This window comes from Dendrobates tinctorius, unplaced genomic scaffold (genome assembly GCF_039654945.1).
Source record: "Dendrobates tinctorius isolate UK_male_01 unplaced genomic scaffold, ASM3965494v1 ptg000097l, whole genome shotgun sequence".
NCBI lineage: Eukaryota > Metazoa > Chordata > Amphibia > Anura > Dendrobatidae > Dendrobates > Dendrobates tinctorius.
This window is the reverse complement of record NW_027361765.1, coordinates 23,252,013-23,271,110: the sequence shown is the minus strand read 5'-3', so window position 1 is coordinate 23,271,110 and position 19,098 is coordinate 23,252,013. Positions and strand designations below refer to the sequence as shown.

The 19,098-nt window shown below is 44.2% G+C and overlaps 1 protein-coding gene across 4 annotated transcripts in view; it reads left to right on the top strand.

The window, feature by feature from the left end:
• The first annotated feature begins 1,916 nt into the window (after positions 1–1,916).
• Positions 1,917–19,098, top strand: part of RNF111 (ring finger protein 111) — a 63,515-nt gene continuing 46,333 nt past the window's right edge. Inside the window, exon 1 of one of the 4 annotated variants that reach the window (XM_073586962.1) lies at positions 1,917–2,278. The gene's annotated coding sequence lies outside the window, so the exon portion shown is untranslated. The remainder of the gene's footprint in view (positions 2,279–19,098) is intronic. The other 3 variants (XM_073586961.1, XM_073586964.1, XM_073586963.1) reach the window with 3 other exon arrangements.

Genomic DNA, 19,098 nt, shown 5'->3' with positions numbered 1-19,098 from the left:
GTATCATTTTATTCAGCTTTCTGTGACCTGCATGCCCATATAGAGGGCTTAGGAGAGTTGATCTTACTGACAGATGCCCGTTGGCAGTGCTGTGCAGTCGGGAATCAGGGAAATTGAGGAGTTGGCTGTCTGGCCCTGCTGTTAACTAGCTATATAGTCCTCTTTGTATATTACTCTGTAATACCTGATGACTATATGCCTGTTTAATTTTAATGCTCATTTTGGAGACATGTGGGTTCACCAGGTTCTCTAGTCCACTGGCCAGACCGCATGAACCAGGGCTCACTGAACGCCTGCACTCCTTTTCCTGTGGGCTTTAGGATGTGTGCACACGATGCGGATATATAGCGGATCGGCAGCGGATTTTTCCGTGCAGAAACACTGCATATCCGCATTGTGATGTACAGTAGCCTTAAAATCAATGAAAAAAAAAACCGCTGCGGATTTTTCCGCACGGTTTTCCTGCGATACAAAATCCGCAGCATGTTACTTCTTTTGTGCGATTTTCTACTTCCCGTCTCCTAATCCGCAGGGGGGAATCCGCAGTGGAAAACTGCACAAAAACCGCAAGAAAAATGGAAGAAATCCGCAGGAAAAATGCAGGTCATTTGACCTGCGGATTTCTTCCATTCTGCGCGGAAAAATCCGCAGGGCTAAAAAGTCCGTCTGCACTCAGCCTAATACTACTCAGACAACGCAGGGAGAGAGTAAAACAATGAGGCAATAGTTTATTGAACCAAAAACAGAAAATGACATATAGAACAGTCCCAGCAAAATACCCCAAATGGTGCAAATTACAGAATCTCGCCATTCAGCTGACTCGCCGGGATTAGAGCAGCTGCGACTTCCAGGATCGACTACCCCTACCTGTGACACCCACAGAGATGACGTAATGACAAGCTTAGGAAGCTGACAGTCCATTGAGGTACAAGGCCAGGTGACCGAAGGGTCACAACCTGACTTCTCCAAATGTAGCCATGGGAATCAGGTGACCGATGGGTCTAAATCCTGACTTCCCCAAATGTATCCTTGGGTTCAGTGATGGTCACGTAGTCTGAGGCGACACGTACGTGGTCTGGGGTCACGTGCATGCAGTTGGAATCCAGGAGCACAGTCTGAGGTCACGCGCACGCAGTCTGGGGCCACTATGCATGTAGTCTGAGGCCATGCGCACACATTCAGTATCTTACCTCAGTATTGTAGATTATTTGGTCAGTATTTTACCTCAGTATTTCTAAGTCAAAAGCTGGAGTGGGTGAGAATACTGGAGTGGTGACGTGTTTCTATACTACTCTCCCGCTGATAGTGGCTTATAAATACGGAAGTGAAATACTGACTGCGGAGAGAGAGAAAAAGAGACTTTTTCGCCGCTTCCAAAACGCCGTTCAGGGTTAACCTGCATGAAAGAGAAAATCTTCCGGGCATGCGCAGTTTAAAATAGAGGTCCACAGCTGGAAACAACCGTTACATTGTCCGTCTACTCCAGCCGTCGGACGCTAAAATTCTAACGGATCCATCAAAAAATGGATGCAACGGACGACCATCTGTCAAAATCCGCCGCTAATGCAAGTCTATGGGGGAAAAAAACGGATCCGCCCAAAAAATGGCAGATCCGTTTTTTTCTAAAAACAGCAGATTTTGACTGACGCCAAATAACTGAAGTGTGAAACAGGCCTAAAGCTCCTGTAACTTAAACTTCGATCCAAGAGCTTTACCTCAGCAGTTATCAGCTACCTCTAATGGCCATCAGGTAATAAACCTGCCGAGGACCTGCTCTTTCCCACAGCAGAGCTCGCACCAAGTGCTGTGGAACACACGACCACTGCGTATACCGCGATATGTACTTCAGGTAGACCATAGAGAACAGAAGTGCCCTAAAGGAAAATGGACGCCGGCGCTTCTCAGTGCGCGTCACGTGACCAGACATAGCAGCTGTCGTACTTCGGCTCTTGCTTTTCCGCTTCCCTGTTGTGTCATAATAAGTGTCGCGAGAGGAAGGGAGAGCCTCAGTTGCTGTGGCCGAGGACGAGCTCTGCTGATACGGGCCGCGGTATACGGGGCAGCTCTAGGACAAGTGCCCCCTGCCGCTCCTCTCCAGTCTACGGGGAGAGGTAAAGAATCCCAGAAGTATATTACGAAAGGAGCCACCCCTCCCCCACCGGGGTAGAGCCAAGCGATCGGCCCCTTTGGGTGGGGAAGGAAGCCGCGGGGGGTCGGATTGTCCCTGGCTACGGCAGGCGGAGAAATGATCCAGGCCGCAGACTGGTAACCGTGATCGGTAAGGACAACTGGTGCCGTCACATCGGGGGCTGCAGTGTGGGCGAGGAGCGCCCGGGTGGGGGAGGGGGCATTTACATCTCAGCACTAACCATTTGTTACAGCCAGACCCTCCGTGGGCTGTGTGATAGTGAAGTGTGTGATACACGGAGCTTCGTGTCTGTATCCCTGATTACTGATCTTGGTCATATGATTCCCATGGGCCCCCAACCAGTACCCCCAATCTGCACACAGGGGATGTTACTAAGTGTTCATTATACATGTGGGAGCGGTGGGCCGTGCGGCTGGGGGAGCCGTGGGAGCGGTGGGCCGTGCGGCTGGGGGAGCCGTGGGAGCGGTGGGCCGTGCGGCTGGGGGAGCCGTGGGAGCGGTGGGCCGTGCGGCTGGGGGAGCCGTGGGAGCGGTGGGCCGTGCGGCTGGGGGAGCCGTGGGAGCGGTGGGCCGTGCGGCTGGGGGAGCCGTGGGAGCGGTGGGCCGTGCGGCTGGGGGAGCGGTGGGCCGTGCGGCTGGGGGAGCCGTGGGAGCGGTGGGCCGTGCGACTGGGGGAGCCGTGGGAGCGGTGGGCCGTGCGGCTGGGGGAGCGGTGGGCCGTGCGGCTGGGGGAGCCGTGGGAGCGGTGGGCCGTGCGGCTGGGGGAGCGGTGGGTCGGGGGAGCCGTGAGCTGGGGGAGCGGTGGGCCGGGGGAGCCGTGGGAGTGGTGCGGCCGTGGGAGAGGTGGGCCGTGGGGCTCGGTTGACTTGATTCGTAGGTCCTGGTTCATTGGCCATGTCAGTAATGTGTGGTTGCCGGTCGGGAGCCCTGAGAAGTGCCTCCTGTGATGTGACCACATCCGTGGCTCTTCTTTTGATTAGCCTGGCGCGATGTTACTAGAGTCACACAAGAACTGAGATGTCATCAGGTAGGAGGAAGTTCTGGGGGCTCCCATCCAGCAGCCACAGTTACTAATGTGGCCAGTGGACCGGATTGCACAGGTTATCTGAGGGTACAGAAAGTCTAAGGCTGCTTTTACACTTACCGTATTTTTGCGGGCCGACTTTGCAGCCTCAATGGCTTTCTATGGGGGCCGCAAAATCAGCCCGCAAAAATTCAGTGGCGTGCCATATGGCCGCGAGGGCCGTTTTTGTGGCCGTGATGAAAGATCGAGCCTGCTCGATCTTTTATACGGTGTACGGACATGGCCCCCATTTAAATCAGTGGGGCCGCATTTACTGCGCGCCGTCAATTCCGTTTTTTCGGAACACGGTTTTTTTTTCCAATACTATTTCCATAGTATTGGGGGGGAAAAAAAGTGATCCTCAAACATTTTTTGCTGCCCGTTATTACGGTACAACACAAAAAATGCAGCGATACAGGCTGCAATAATGGACTGCAAAAAAATGCGGTAAGTGTAAAACCAGCCTAATAAGGGCATGTTCACACTTGGCAGACACTTTTTCTCTGCCGTTGTGCTGCAGAGCAGGAGGAGGATTAGCCCCATAAAATAGGGCCAGTCTTTGTTAGGATAACCTGCAGCTTTTCTGTGGTGTATGTGCTGAGTACTATGCTATTTAGGGTGGGTTCATATGACTGTACTTCCTGTCCGAATGCCACAGACCACCGTTTTTCAATGGGGCAGTGCAGGTGAGCGGTTTTTCTTTCCCCAGATTCTTTGGTACCTCAGCATGCGCTAGTTCTGTGTCGCATGAGACTATTCAATGAGTTATTGGATAGCATCCGAGTTTTACAAATATATTACAATTGGCATCGGAAACTGTATTTGATCTTGTAAATTTTTAGTAACTGCTGATGGATAAAAAAAAATGGACTCCACACAGCTGACAAACGAGAAAAATGGTCCAAATTTTTTGATACTCAGGCCATGGTTCTTTTTTTTACAATTTTTATTATCTATATATAGTCACTCAGCTGTAATTGCTTTGTATCCTTAAACGGGAAGGATGCATAAGTTTTCATGAAATAAAATCCCGGTCGCTTGGGCTGCTGAGCACGGCGTGGGGCCACGGCCTAAGGCTACATGCACACATTGTGGAATTGTTCTGGCAATATCCGCATATGTCCATGCAGGTTTTGGTGCAGAATTGCTGTGGATGTCTCTGTACCTTGCAAGAGTCAAGTCTAAAACGAGGTCCACAACAATGAATTGCCATGTTTCAGATTTGGAAGTATCCAGTGTATAGGTAAATCTCTCCTAAGAGGCCGTTCTGTGTTACGGTGTGGATCTGAACGGCTGCTGGAGAACCTGCCGCTTAGACGCCGTGTGTGGATGTAGCCGAACAGTTAGGAGATGCAGGATTCTGTTGCCTTTGTGGCTGATGACAATACTTGGATAACCATGAATAGGGCCCCTCCGATTGATGCCAAAGCCATAGACTTGTGTTTTTATATTAGTGTTCAGCTACAGGAGTTGGACAAAATAATGGAAACATCAACAAAAGTTAGTTTAATATGGTGTAGGTCCACCTTTTGCGGCGATTACAGCCTCAGTTCTCCGAGGTATGAATTCATACAAGGTGTGAATTGTAGCCCATTCTTCAGTTAAAACACCCTCCAGTTCTTTGAGCGACGATGGCGGCGGAAATCGACGTCTAACTTGAATCTCTAAAATCGACCATAAATGCTCAATAATGTGGAGGTCTGGGGATTGTGGGGGCCAGATGAGATGCTCAACTTCATTACAATGTTCCTCGTGCCATGCTTTAATGATTCTAGCGGTATGAATTGGTGCATTATCATCCTGAAAGATGGCGTTCCCCTCCGGGAACAGTGCTTGAACCATAGGATGCACTTGGTCACCCAAAATGCCTAAATAATCTCAGCTGTTAATTCTTCCTTGAAGGGATATCATTGGCCCGGCGGATCTCCACGAAATAGCACCCCAGATCATCAAAGAACCTCCACCATGTTTTATGGTTGGGAGAAGGCAGTCTGGATGGAATGCTTCTTTCGGCTGTCTCCAAACGTACACTCGGCCAGAGGTCGGAAATAGGGTAAACGATGATTCGTCTGAGAATATCACGTTTCCACTGCTCGAGGGACCAATTCTGGAGGTTTCTACACCACTCTAAACTCTTGGAAACATTTGTCATTGAGAGCAGCAGTTTTCTAATTGCAGCTCTTCTGTGGAATCCAGATTTGTGCAGCTCCCGACGAACAGTTTTCGTGGAAACTGGGTTCTGTAGGTGTTCATTGAGCTCAGCAGTGATTTTCGGAGCCGTGGTCTTGCGATCCTCTCACAATTCACTTTAGAGTCCGACGGTCTCTCTCAGTCAACTTCGACTCTTGGCCGGACCTGTGCTTTGCTGCGGACGTTTTTCCTTCTCTTTCAAATGCAGTCATTACTTTGGAGACAGTACCTCTTGACACGCCAAGCATTCGGGCACTTTCTGTTACACTAGCGCCTGCCATATGAGCACCAACAATTTGGCCTCTTTGAAAATCTGAGAGTTCTGCCATTGGTATCAGGTTCTCATCAATGTTCTTAAATTCTGCAAAACAAACAGTTAATTTACATACACATATCACATAACACAAATAATCAACTACAAAACATTACCATATGTCACGGTCTGCATGTTTATAACACGCTCGAAGATTATGATGCCAAAACGTTAGGTGTTTCCATTATTTTGTCCAACCCCTGAATGTTCACACTGAGATGGGCTTGTTTGTGTTTTTTTTTTTTTTTTTTTTTTTTACATCTAAAACTGCAAGAAGAGTTAAAAAGCACTTCATTTTTTTTTTCCAGCCTTTACATTTGAAAGTGCTCAGTTTAAAGAGGCTTACTTCAGGGGAATCTGACACCATCTAATAGCAGCATGATGTAGGGGCAGATACTGTGATTCCAGCAATGTTACTTACTGGGCTGCTTGCAGTCATTTTGAGAGTATACAGTTTATTTTACTCATTTATATAGCGCCATTAATTCCACAGCGCTTTACAGACATTATTCGTGTCAAAAGTTTACATACCTCTGCAGAATTTTTGCTTTATTGGCCTTTTTTCAGAGTATGTGTATGATAAGACCAAACCTTTTTCTCCACTCATGGTTAGTGATTGGGTGAAGCCATTTATTGTCACACCCCTGTGTTTTTCTCTTTTTATATCCTAATGACAACCCAAAATATCCAAATGACCCTGGTCAATTAATACCGTGTATTTCCCCTTCTAAGGCTGGGGTCACACATAAAAATAATAAAAAATAATTTTATTTCTATAGCACCGACATATTCCGCAGCACTTTACATTTCAGAGGGGACTTGTACAGACGATAGACATTACAGCATAACAATAATCACATAGATCATAACAAATACCAAGAGGAAAGAGGGCCCTGATCGCAAGCTTACAATCTATGAGGAATAAAGGTAGACACGAAAGGTGGGTGGTAACAGTTGCCCTGATTGTATGGACCAGCCATAGTGTAAGAATCTGGTGTTCATATAATGCTGCATGAACCAGTTATCAGCCAAAGTATGTAACAATACAGACACAGAGGGCTATTAAATGCATAAAGCATGTGAGGACATGATGCGAGGAACCTGAATATGGTAAAAAATGTTGTTTGGGCAACACAGGGATATTTAGGTTAATGCGTTGAGGCGATAGGCCAGTCTGAACAAATGTGTTTTTAGGGCACGCTTAAAACTGTGGGGATTAATTGTATTAACCTAGGTAGTGCATTCCAAAGAATTGTCGCAGCACGTGTAAATTTTTGGAGACTGGAGTGGGAGGTTCTGATTATTGAGGATGTTAACCTCAGGTCATTAGCAGAACGGAGGGCACGGATAGGGTGGTAGCCTGAGACAAGGGAGGAGATGTAGGGTGGTGCTGAGCCATGGAGGGCTTTGTGGGTGAGGGTAATAAGTTTGTACTGGATTCTGGAGTGGATGGGTAGCCAGTGTAATGACTGGCACAAGGTAGAGGCATCGGTGTAACGATTGGTGAGGAATATGATCCTGGCTGCAGCATTCAAGACAGATTGGAGGGGAGAGTTTGGTAACAGTAAGACCGATTAGAAGAGAGTTACAATAGTCCAGACGAGAATGAATAAGAGAAACAGTAAGAGTTTTTGCAGAGTCGAAGAGTAAGAAAGGGTCGAATTCTAGAAATGTTTGTAGGTTCCGATCAGACTTTCTGTATGCGGTGATAAGAAAAATGTGCATTTTTGAAAAGTTTGTCTTACCTCCATTTTAATGAGGTGTAAAGTGGGTAATTTCGTAACTTTTTTTTTTTTTCCCCATCTTCTGGTCACTTGTACTATATACAGCAATACCACAGTATTACTCCAGATAGTAAAAATCGCTATCTCCATCTGCTATGTCTTCACATCTTCCATGCACCCTATAGCACTTGGCAACTGCACTTAGATCCTGGCTGATGACCGAATCATGGCGTTTTATATCATAACTCCTATTTATTATAATAATGGCTGGAACATACATGACAAGCACTTTTACCAATTCTATATTTCCTACGTCATATTTCCTTTATAGACTGTAAGCTTGTGAGCAGGGCCCTCACTACTCCTATAACTGTTGAACTATGTGTTACTTGGTAAGGTCTTTGTCTGTATTTTTCCCCACTTAAAGGGGTTGTCCACTTCTTGGACAACCCATTTTCAATCCCTATATTTCCCCCCTTGTAAAATTAACACTTATATTCGTTCAAACGGTATCTGCGCTGACTCTCCCGGTAATCCCGTGACGTAATGTCATGCAATACCGGGGCGAGCCAGTTCCGACACCGCAGGAAAGGCATCGGCAATGAGTATTAAATGTTGTTTTACAAGCTGGGAACCTGGGAATTGAGAAGGGGTTGTCCAAGTAGTAAGAAGAACATTCCAAATATGCTAATTTTGCCCCTGGTTGAATAAGAAACTGAAGACCCCATTGTGAAGTATTGAGCCACCGTTCCTATTGTCATTGAGCGAGAAACTGTTTTTTTTTACACTGTATAGTTGTGCAAAGGAGTTACTACAAAAGCTCTGCATAAAGTCAAAGCAAGAAATGGTAGCACATTATTTGCTGATACATGCCAGTACTGTGCAATGCTAATTTTCAGGTTCTGATCATTATCTCTGGAATGTGTGAGGGGAAACCTCTAGGCGGCTGCTTTATATTGAGAGTTTGTACTTGTAGCACGACATTAGAATGGCATTTCTAATGTGAGAAGAAGCCAGGGGTCTTCATCATGAAATGGATAGTCGCACATTGCAAAGAATGGAAGTTTCTAATACAAATAATAATGCACTTTACAGAATGGCTGTAATTCAGTTTGCGTTATGACGCCATTGTTTAAAGGGCAGCCATAAGAAAAGTGAAGTCAGTTTTGTGTGAACGGAATGACTGACTAACTTTTGGATGTACTATGAGCTCTGTTAGCCTTACTGTAGATGTTTCATGCTGTCGTCATAATCAGGTATTGTAACATTCCTAGTCTGGGAAATCATAGGCTAGCAATTCTCCTAACCCAGTGTTTGCACCGCCTGGGGCAATACTACAAATCCTGGAAATGGTGGCGCTTGAGGTCTGGAGTTGGGGAATTCTGGTATAGAGAGTTCTGCTGGCAGTTTTCTTAAATTGAATCTGTCATCGGGTTTTTGTCGCCTCTTTTGAGAGTAGCAAGATTTAGGGGGGGGACCCTGATTCCAGCAATGTGTCACTTACTGGGCTCTTGCCGGTTTGATAAACACAGTTACATAGGTTGAATAAAGAAGTAGGTCCATCAAGTTCAACCTTTCTCAAGTTTTCTCTGCTACATATATGTCTTCCAGTTTTCTGAATGCTGAGCTCTGTATAACCCTGTTCACAACACTCATTGGCAGCTTTCTGTGTTCACTGTGAAAGGTGTCCCATTAGTTTAAAGGGAATCTGTCATGTCAGACGCTCTTAACCTGCAAATATGGGGTTGATCTGCAGATTAATAGCATTGTAAAGCTGCAAATAAGGCTTAGAAGAGACCTAATAGCTCCCTGCAAATATCTGAAGGGATGTCACAGTGTACAGGGATCTGTCTGAGATGGTTCAGTGACTCCTGCATTGAGCAGAGGGGTGGAAGCAAGGACCCTGGAGGTCCCTTCCAACCATTCTGTGATTCTATGAGATGTAATGATAGAGTAGACTGTAAAGGTACTGTCACACTTAGCGATGCACCAGCGATATGACGCGGTCAGGATCGCTGGTGCATCGCTAAGTGGTCGCTAGTGAGCTGCCACACAGGCAGATCTCACCAGCGACATCGCTGGGGACGAGGGCCGCTACTAACCTGTCACACCAGGTGATCCTGCATCCTCCCGCCCGGCTCTACGTTTGTCGCTCGTCTTTCCACAGGAAGCGCCGCAGGAAGCTGACGACGAGAAACTGTCCAGGACGTTCTCGCACGATCAGTGATAACCAGCGGGGGAGCCGGTCGTAGGTAAGTATCACACAGTGATATCGCTAGCAATATCGCTATAGCGTCACAAGTTATAGCGATATTACTAGAGATATCGCTTAGTGTGACAGTACCTTAATTGTAGACCTGTGTGTGATTACAAAACTCCAGAAGTGGAGTGGAGCTAAATGTGAAAACTAACACTTTGTTTTCATCTCATGGCATTCGTTGTGGGTGAGAGCATATAGCTGTGCTACCAGCACTGTGAGGGAGGAGCTTCAGGCTTGTTTGTAATGGCACGAAGAGTAGCTCTGCTGTACTGCCCTTCTCCACACACTGACTGCTGTGAGACAAAGGGTGAAGAAGTGTTAGTAAGCATATTCACTACTCCCAGCACTAACTACAAATAGCTATAGAGTGAGGCCACTGAGAAGAGCAGACTGCCAGTACATGTCTCTCACAGGAGGAATCCTGCTCTTAGCTATTTTAGGCTGCGTTCACACGTCGTGTTTTTTTTCACGTTTTCGCGGCGTTTTTAACGTGCGATTTTTGCCGCGAAAACGAAAAAAAAAACAGCATCCCATGCATTCCTATGGGATTCCGCAATGCTGTGCTAATGCTGCGGATTTTCCCGCGGCGGAATAGCATCGCGGAAAAATCCGCAGCATGCTCATTATTTTGTGGAATCGTGGCAATTCCGCCCACATAGGAATGCATTGTTCTGTTTACTTTCTGCATGTGGCTGTGCCCACCATGCGAAAAGTAAGCAGAACATTTGCGGATGGTACCCACGGCCTGGAGGAGAGGAGACTGTCCTCCTGGCTGTGGGTACCATATCCCTGTAAAAAATAGAATTAAAATAAAAACATTGGGTTATATTCACCTTCTGATGCCCCGTGCAGCGTCCCCAGGCTTCAGCGATACACGCGGCAGGTCCCGTTCCCAGTGATGCCTTGTGATAATGACCTTTGCTGATGTCGCTGTCTCTTGATCCTGTAGCGATGTCATCAAAGGTCATTGCCGCAAGGCATCACTGGGAACGGGAGCTGGCGGGAGCATCGGTAAGGCTGAGGGGGACGCTGAAAGGTGAATATAACCCTTTTTTTTTATTTTATTTTTAACATTAGATCTTTTTACTATTGATGCCGCATAGGCGGCCTCAATAGTAAAAAGTTGGTCACACTTGTCAAACACTATGTTTGACGAGTGTGACCAACCTGTCAATCAGTTCTCCAAGCGATGCTACAGATCGCTTGGAAAACGCTAGCATTCTGCAAGCTAATTACGCTTGCAAATCGCTAGTTTTTCCGCAGGAATTTAAAATGCGATTTTATTTATTTTTATTTTGGAATTCCGGAATGGAATTCCGGAGTTCCGCTACTTGTGAGCATAGCCTTACTGTATGTTGCCCTGTTATGATTGGTCATACAGGGGAAGAAGTACACGCCCACAAAGTAAATCTGGCCTTGTCATAGATCATAACCTGAACGTCACAAGTGATTATTTTCCCAATGGAGAGAGGAAATAAAAAAATTAACTTTTACTCCGCTTTGCAGCCTTTATGCCATGTGGCCAGTTGAACATGCTCAAACTGATGAAATAACTGCAATTGTGGATTTTGGCGTCATGTCCTTGCAAGAATACTTGTTTGATATTAGCAGAACTGATACTATTTTGCCATTGATGCAGAAGTTGTACGGTCAGCTGAGTTTAGTTGTAACACTGGAATAATTCCAGAACTTTCAAAGAGAAATCTACAAGAAAAGGTTGGACGGCACAGCAGACACTAGAATTCCATCTGCTGAACCTAGGCAGTGCAGATCTGAGCTGAACGTATGTCAGGAAATTGCTTCTGCTCTTCAGTAATAGCGATTGGTGGAGATCTGTGTTCCTGACGACTGCATTTTTTTTTTTCTTCTTTAAATTCAGGGCTACCAAGTTACGGTACTTCTGAATTAGGTGTTCCTTTTTTGTCAAATTACTTAAAGGGAACCTGCCACCATGAAATGATAGTCCCATCTGCAGGCATCATGTTATAGAGTAGGAGGATCTGAGTAGATATATTGTTTTCGCACAAAACTTTCAGTGTAACCTGTGTACTAATTTAATGCTCTGCTCTTTCTGGGATTTTCAGTCCAGTGGGCGGCCCCTGACAGCTCCCTGTGCACACAGATAGCTGTCAGTCACTGATGGGACCGCCCACTGGACCGCAAATCCCACAAAGAGCAGATGTTTAAATGATTAGGACAAGGGTTATACTGAATGTTTTCGCACAAAACTATAGATCCATCTACTCCGCTCCCCCTGCTCCATAACCTGATATTTTTCAAATGGAATAGATGTGGCAAACTTTGTTTTGACTATATGATTTAAGGCACGATGTGAACCGTGATTATTCAGCTGCTGATATTTGGTATATAACCAGACGTATATAAGGTAAGGGTCCAGTTTACCATTTGGTTCCTCTTGCTGCTGATTGCATTCCTGGATTGTGTGTCGCATTTGTGTGTTTTAGCACTATTTTGGAATGGGGAGAAAAGGGCTTTTAGGGTTAATGTACATCGAGCAGAGGGCGCCGTCTCGTTCATATAGGGTGCTGCATGGTAGTGACAATTAGGGGGAAATAGTTGCCAGTTGGGCTATAGGTAGGAAGGTTTTGCTATATACCCAGCAGGTTGTGCTATTCCTGCCTACACGTCTGGTTTATAAATCAGTGGAGAGACTCCAATACAGCAAGGCTGCAAACAAACCTCTTCCCACAGCCCTAAGGCCTGTGTCAGACTTGAGTTTTTTCTGTCAGTCAAAATCCGCCAAAATAGCGGAAAACGGATCCGCAGGCGGACTGACAGAAATGGGGGTGAGCGGATTGGCGGATGTATGGATCCGCCGAAGGTAAAAATTTAAAGGAACCGCGCCTGGGGAAGGAGAGAGAGAGAATGAATTTTCTTCCAGCAGCCAGACAAGATTCAGGGTTAAAAAGGGAAAATGCGGATCCGCAGGGCAAAAAAACGTTACAGGCTCGGTTCGATGATCTCAGCGGACGGCAAAACTTTGGCGGATCCGCAAAAAAACGGATCAAACGGATGGCCATCCGTCAAGATCCACCGGTAATGCAACTCAATGGGGGAAAAAACGGATCCGCCAAGCAAAATGGCAGATCCGTTTTTTTGGCGAAATGGCAGATTTTGACTGATGGTGACAAATGGAAGTGTGAAACAGGCCTTATGTGAAGGCATTCTGACTACAACCCTAGTCACCAAATCTAGGATGGTGGAGCCTTCAGAGTGGTGGCCCCCCGTTTGCGCCACACCAAGAATGTTCTGCACTCTGGGATGATTTTTTTTTTTTTTTTTAAGGTTATCGTTTTCCCAACTCTGTTGTGCTGTCAATTCTTTAATTTTTAATATAACGAATCTACTGTAAAATGTAAAGTCTTTAAAGCAAACATGAGTATTGCTATAATGTATTTTTATTTTGGTATATTATTGGCTTAATCTATTGGGGCTCATTCAGACATCAGTTTTTCTTGTACGTTTCGGATGTGTTTTTCACGGATATTATCTATTCTATTGAGCTGTGGACATGTCAATATATATATATATTTTTTTTTTGCTGTGAAACTGATCAGTTTTTATGATCAGTGTATTATCAACCTCTTGGACAACTTCTTGTGTTCGGGAAAATTACTGACATCTGTATGCGCCATTAATTTTCAGAAAAATATTAATTATAAAGGGGGTTTACCCAGAAAAAGGATCAGAAGGTTGTTTTTACGTTTTGTTGGCTACATATTTTTCTTCCCGGGAGTGGTTATGTGCTAAGACTTGCCGGGCTCTCTCTTGGAGCGAAGTGCATGCTTTAGAGCAGATTCTTAGCTGTACATGGAGGGGAGTGACTCCGTGAGGCTTCCTCACCCCCTTCCAAAAAAGTGATTACTTAGGAGAAGCTTAGCAGTATAAGACCTGTTATGCAGCTCTGTCATAAATGGTAGATGTGTTATTATAAACCCTCTGTCTCACTGAAGGGGCCATTTATCATCAGGATATAGCAGCAGGTACTGTAAATTGTGCGGTGGGACTCCATGAATGAGACTGGTCATTTCAGCTCATGCCACAGATGCCCATTCGGTTGGGTTAATTTAGAAGCCACATCGGCACCTTTTAGCAGTGTCATTCAGATGTTAGTTTTTTTATGCACAAAATGAACTGACAGAGGTGTGTCAGTGAGATTCGCTGATGAGAGAAAATTCTACATTTTCTGTCAGTGGAAAAGCAAAAAGAACAAACATGGCATAGAGTTCAATCTGAAATATACATGTGTGTTTCCGCAAATTTGCATGAACCACTCTGTCCGTGACAATTAAGCCCCATAGATTACACTGGGGAACGCAATTTTTTAGGAGTTAGGTCAGACAACTGTTCTTAATTAATTTTTGGATGCTGAATCCAGAAATGATCTCAGTTTTTCTCTATCACGTCAAGTTTTTGAACTATAGGATTTTTGTCTTCTCAAAAATATGTAAACTACTGTACCTAAAAAGTTTTTTTTTTTTTAAATAGTACAAATATGAACAAAAAATGAAATATATAAGAAATAGGCATGACAAATATGTTTTTTAACACTATCATGTTTTTTACAAAGGAGATTATATATATATATATATATATATATATATATATATATAAAGTATTTAAGGTAAAAATGTACATTTATAGCTTTTTCTGGAGTGTTTAACTTGAGGACAATCACGTTTGATGCTCCAGCAATAGTCAGCCATCATATGTACATCCCATCTACCCTGGTAACGGTCTTCCATAACCTTCAAATCTTGGTGAAATCGTTCACATGGCTCATCGCTAACAGCACCAAGATTTTCCGGAAAGTTGGCAAGATGGCAATGCAGAAAATGTAGTTTAATACTCATGTTGCAACCAAGCGCTTTGTAGCTCTCCAATAGTTTCTGAACAATTTCTTTGTAATTACTTGCACGTGTATTTCCAAGAAAGTTCTTGACGACGTCTTTGAATGATAACCAAGCATTCTTCTCAAGATCTGACATAGTCCCGGTGAAATGTTCATCTTTGATGAGCTGTCGAATTTGTGGACCATCAAACACACCAGCCTTGATTTTTTCAATGGACAGTCCAGGAAGTGCCAACATGATGTACTTAAAACAGTCGCCGTCAGTTGGCAATGCTTTTACAAATTGCTTCATGAGACCTAGTTTTATGTGCAGAGGTGGGAATAGTATATTCTTCCTGTCAACAAGTGGCTGATGTAGAATGTTAGGATCTCCAGGTTTAAGACCAGATCTTGGAGGCCAATTCGACTCAACCCAATGCTTTTCTCGAGCTCTGCTATCCCACATACAGAGAAAGCAGGGATACTTTGTGTACCCACGTTGCTGACCAAGAAGGAAGCAAACCATTTCAAGGTCAACACAGATGATCCAATTGTGTGTGTCATATTTCAATAACTCAATAACTCTCTTTACATCTCCATGTTCTTCACGAAGAGAGACAGAATGCCCAATAGGGACTGCACCAAATAAATTGCCATTGTGTAGAAGGACACACTTAAGACTCCGCTTTGAGCTATCAATAAACAGTCGCCATTCATTTGGATTGTACATTGAAAGCCCTAATTCTTGTAGTCAACCAGGAATATTATGGCAAAACACAAAACCGCTGTCACACCGAAAGTACTGCAAAAATGTACTTTCTCTAGTACGAAAGTATGATACCGTCGCTCCTTGTTCAAGTAACTGTTTCTCATTCAGCCTTGATGCTAGTAATTCTGAAGCTTTTTTTGATAAGCACAATTCACGTGCTAAATCATTTAACTCGTGCTGATCAAATCCCTTACGAACTGAATCCTTGTGACTTTCAAATTCTGCATCATTGCTGTGACTGTGTTCGTCAACATCACTCAGAACTTCTAGAGATGGTATCTGTTCGAAAACTGGCACTGGAATTTCAGCTGAATGAGGCATTGGTCTGATAGCTGACGGTAGATTTGGATATTCTATTTTACTTTTATTTTTCCTGTTAAATCCTGATGTTTTCACTAAACAGAAGTAACAGTCTGTGGAATGACTTTTTTGCTCTCTCCACTCCATGGGGATACCAAATGCCAACTTTTCACGTGTTCCTTTGGTCCACATCCGTAAACTCTCGACACACTGCTTGCACACTATGTGAGGGGCCCATGGCTTATCTTGATCACCGAGTTTTACTTTAAAATATGCAAAATATGCTTGTTTGACAAATGCACTGATGTTTGCCCTTTTGAACTGGAATGGTGAAAACACCACAAATATAGCAGAAGGAGTCAGGGTTGTTTAGGCATTTACGACGAGAGGAAGAAGGAGCAGACATGATCTGAAACAAAGGAAATATGTACATAAGTAAATAAAACACTGAGATGGAAAGTTACAAGCTTTGAAAACTAACAAAGAAAAAAATCATAAAAGATATATAAATTACAACTAAGCGCCCAATGTAAAGAGAAAAGCTATCACAAATCCTATTTATTCCTACTATGATACATTTTTTGTGTAAAGATATTGATAATTATGACGTATTGGGAGCTGTACACACCTCTCACCACACTGTCTCAGTTGTGACTACTCTTACAAGTTGCCACGTAGCTCTATATGAGTCGAATTGTACTCAGATAACAAGTCTTATTACAGAAATCAGTGCAATTGTGCTTCTATTGCAGGTAAGTTGAGGAGGAAAAACTTGACGTGATAGAAAAAAACTGACAACATTTTTGGAATCAGCATGCCAATTTCAGTATAAATCAGCTCAAAAACCTAACTCAACAGAAAATTTTTTTCAAATTGTTCCCCAGTGTTATCAGTGAAAAACATCTAATAGATGCTCCTTTTCTGGGGTGGCTGCACTCTGCAAATTTTAGGTTAGGGAAGGGGGGGCAGTATCCATGGCGCTTACCAGCCTGAGGATACCATCCTCCAGCTCTCTGCTTTAGCTTGGCTGGTTGTGAAAATTTGAGGGGGGGGGCACGCCGTTTTATTTAAATAAAAAAAAAAAATAAAAACTGGTCACCCTCTATTCTTAACAATCAGTCATGGTAAAGCTGACGGCTGCAGCCCACAACTGTCGTTTTTTGCCTGAGCTGGTTATCAAAGTTAGAAGAGGTCCCAGCACAGGTGCTGGCTGAATACTACCATCAGCGATACCTGCCCTCTTTTACCAGCGACAGCAGTCGTATGCTGATCAGTAGTCCTCTCTCATGTGATGCCTGTGACTGTCGGTAACCTTTTTACCACCAGTCACAGCTGCTGGCTCCTGCTGTCATGTGACAGCATGGGAACCACAGCTCTCTGACCGGTGGTAACAAACTAACTTGCAGCCGGTATTTCTCACTGTTAGGCCAGGGTCACACTTGCGAGAAGCTCGCATGAGTTGGAAAATTGCGAAATTTTCGCCAAATTTCCGTTTTTTCACAAATAAACGCAAGTCATATCAAATAAATTTTACTGCTATCAGAATTGACAGTATGTCATGAGAAACAGTCTCTCAGAATCAATGGGATCCATGGAAGCGTTCTAGAGTTATGACCTCATAAAGGAACAGTGGTCAGAATTGTAAAAATTGGCCTGGTCAGAAAGATGAAAACAGGCTGGGTCGCGAAGGGGTTAGAAATGTAGCAGTAAGTTTTAATTTTTTCAAGGAAATGTACAAAGTTTATTTTTTTTTTTTTTTTTCGGGACCTATCCAGGTTTGAAGTGACTTTAGGGGACCTATATATTGAAAACCCCCTAAGAGTGATACTATTTTAAAATGGGCACCCCTGGATATATTGAAAACTGCAGTCAGGTAGTTTATTAGCCCTTCAGGTGATTTTCAGGAATTAATGTAAAGTTTCATAACAGAAATGAAAAATGTTATTTTTACCACGTAAAGTTCGGTAACTTCTGAACAGGCTACTACAGCCGTCACTCTAAGGCCACAGTTTGGTCATGAATTGCCACGGCAAAGATCAGGACCACACGATCATGATCTCAGTTTGCCGATTGGGATAACTAGGAAGCCTCTGCACTCTGTTAACATTTTATATGATGTAGTCACTATTGACAGCAGCATCTAAGGGGTTAAACAGATATTGACGGTGCCATCACTGATCGTGGCTGATGCAGCAAGTTGTCAGTTACAGAGTGCAGCCGACAGCTGCTGGATTGTCACCTGTATGAGGATGATATATGAGAATATCTCAGGTCAGTAAAAAGACGTATTGGCAGTCATTAAGAGGTTAAGGACCATTTACGTGGACTAATTGGTTTCACGATATGACCACCGTTCGGTAACCCATTACTGACACTGTAGTTTCATTGCCTTTTTACACAGGCAAGCCAAAGTAAGCGGATGCCCACTCATTCAGTGCACCTAGGTCGCCATTGTTCTAGGCAGCGCCGGTCTGGGATACACAGGACGGCGCGCCACCAAGAGATTATCTTATGTACAGCACAAGAAAATCTTTTCACTCCATGAACATTTTGCTTGTTCAATGGATGATTGGCAGCCTGTTACATGGCAAGATGAAGAAGCTTATTCTGAACATTACTGATGCTCGTTCACAATCATCTTGCAGTGTATCCATACTTCAGTCCTATATGTAAGGCTTGGTTATCAGTGACCATCAACAGAAATGCTGTGCGCAGCGGAGCTCACACGACCGGTCTGACCTGACTTGCAACTTGTCTCCCTTCTACCGGCTCATATCATTGAAGCCCTGTCATTCGAAAAGTCACAGGTATTAAAATGAATTATCCATGCTTGATGTCACATGACTATATTAATAATAATGTGCCACATTATGTTCTGCGTTGGGTTATTGACCTAGATGGTGCCTGCGAGTAATGTCGGTGGAGTTTATGACAGGTTCATCTCTTAGCCTACGTGCCCCATATACCAGAGAAAACTGACCTCCCTGACACCCAAGTTTGTTTTGTCATATTGGAACAGCTCTGCAAGTACAAACATAACTCATTCTCTCTTTATTGGCTTGTAAAGGGGGAAGTACACCTGATGAACATGTCTGTATTGTATTAGGCCCCTCTGTATCTGTTATCACCTTGCATTCTTCATTTCTTGCATGAAATAATGTAAACTGCCTAATGTTTTAGACTTGTGAGCCATGAGCACCCAGGTGGGTTTAGACTGTTGAGTTGCACAAAAATTGACATTTAAAGCACTTTTATGTCATAAAACTGTCAGAACTGCTTACTGCGCCACTTCAGCATTTTGTTGTTTTTTTTTTTTTTTACACCGTTGGAGTGGTGCTAATTAATAATGTAAATTCCCTGCACCCCAGTAATCTATCAGCCACCATCTTCTCCTCTGGTCTCTCACTGCCATCATGTGACCCCCAACTTTTGGTGTGACCGTTACCTCTAACTGCCGGCCACAGGCTCTGTGTAAGTCT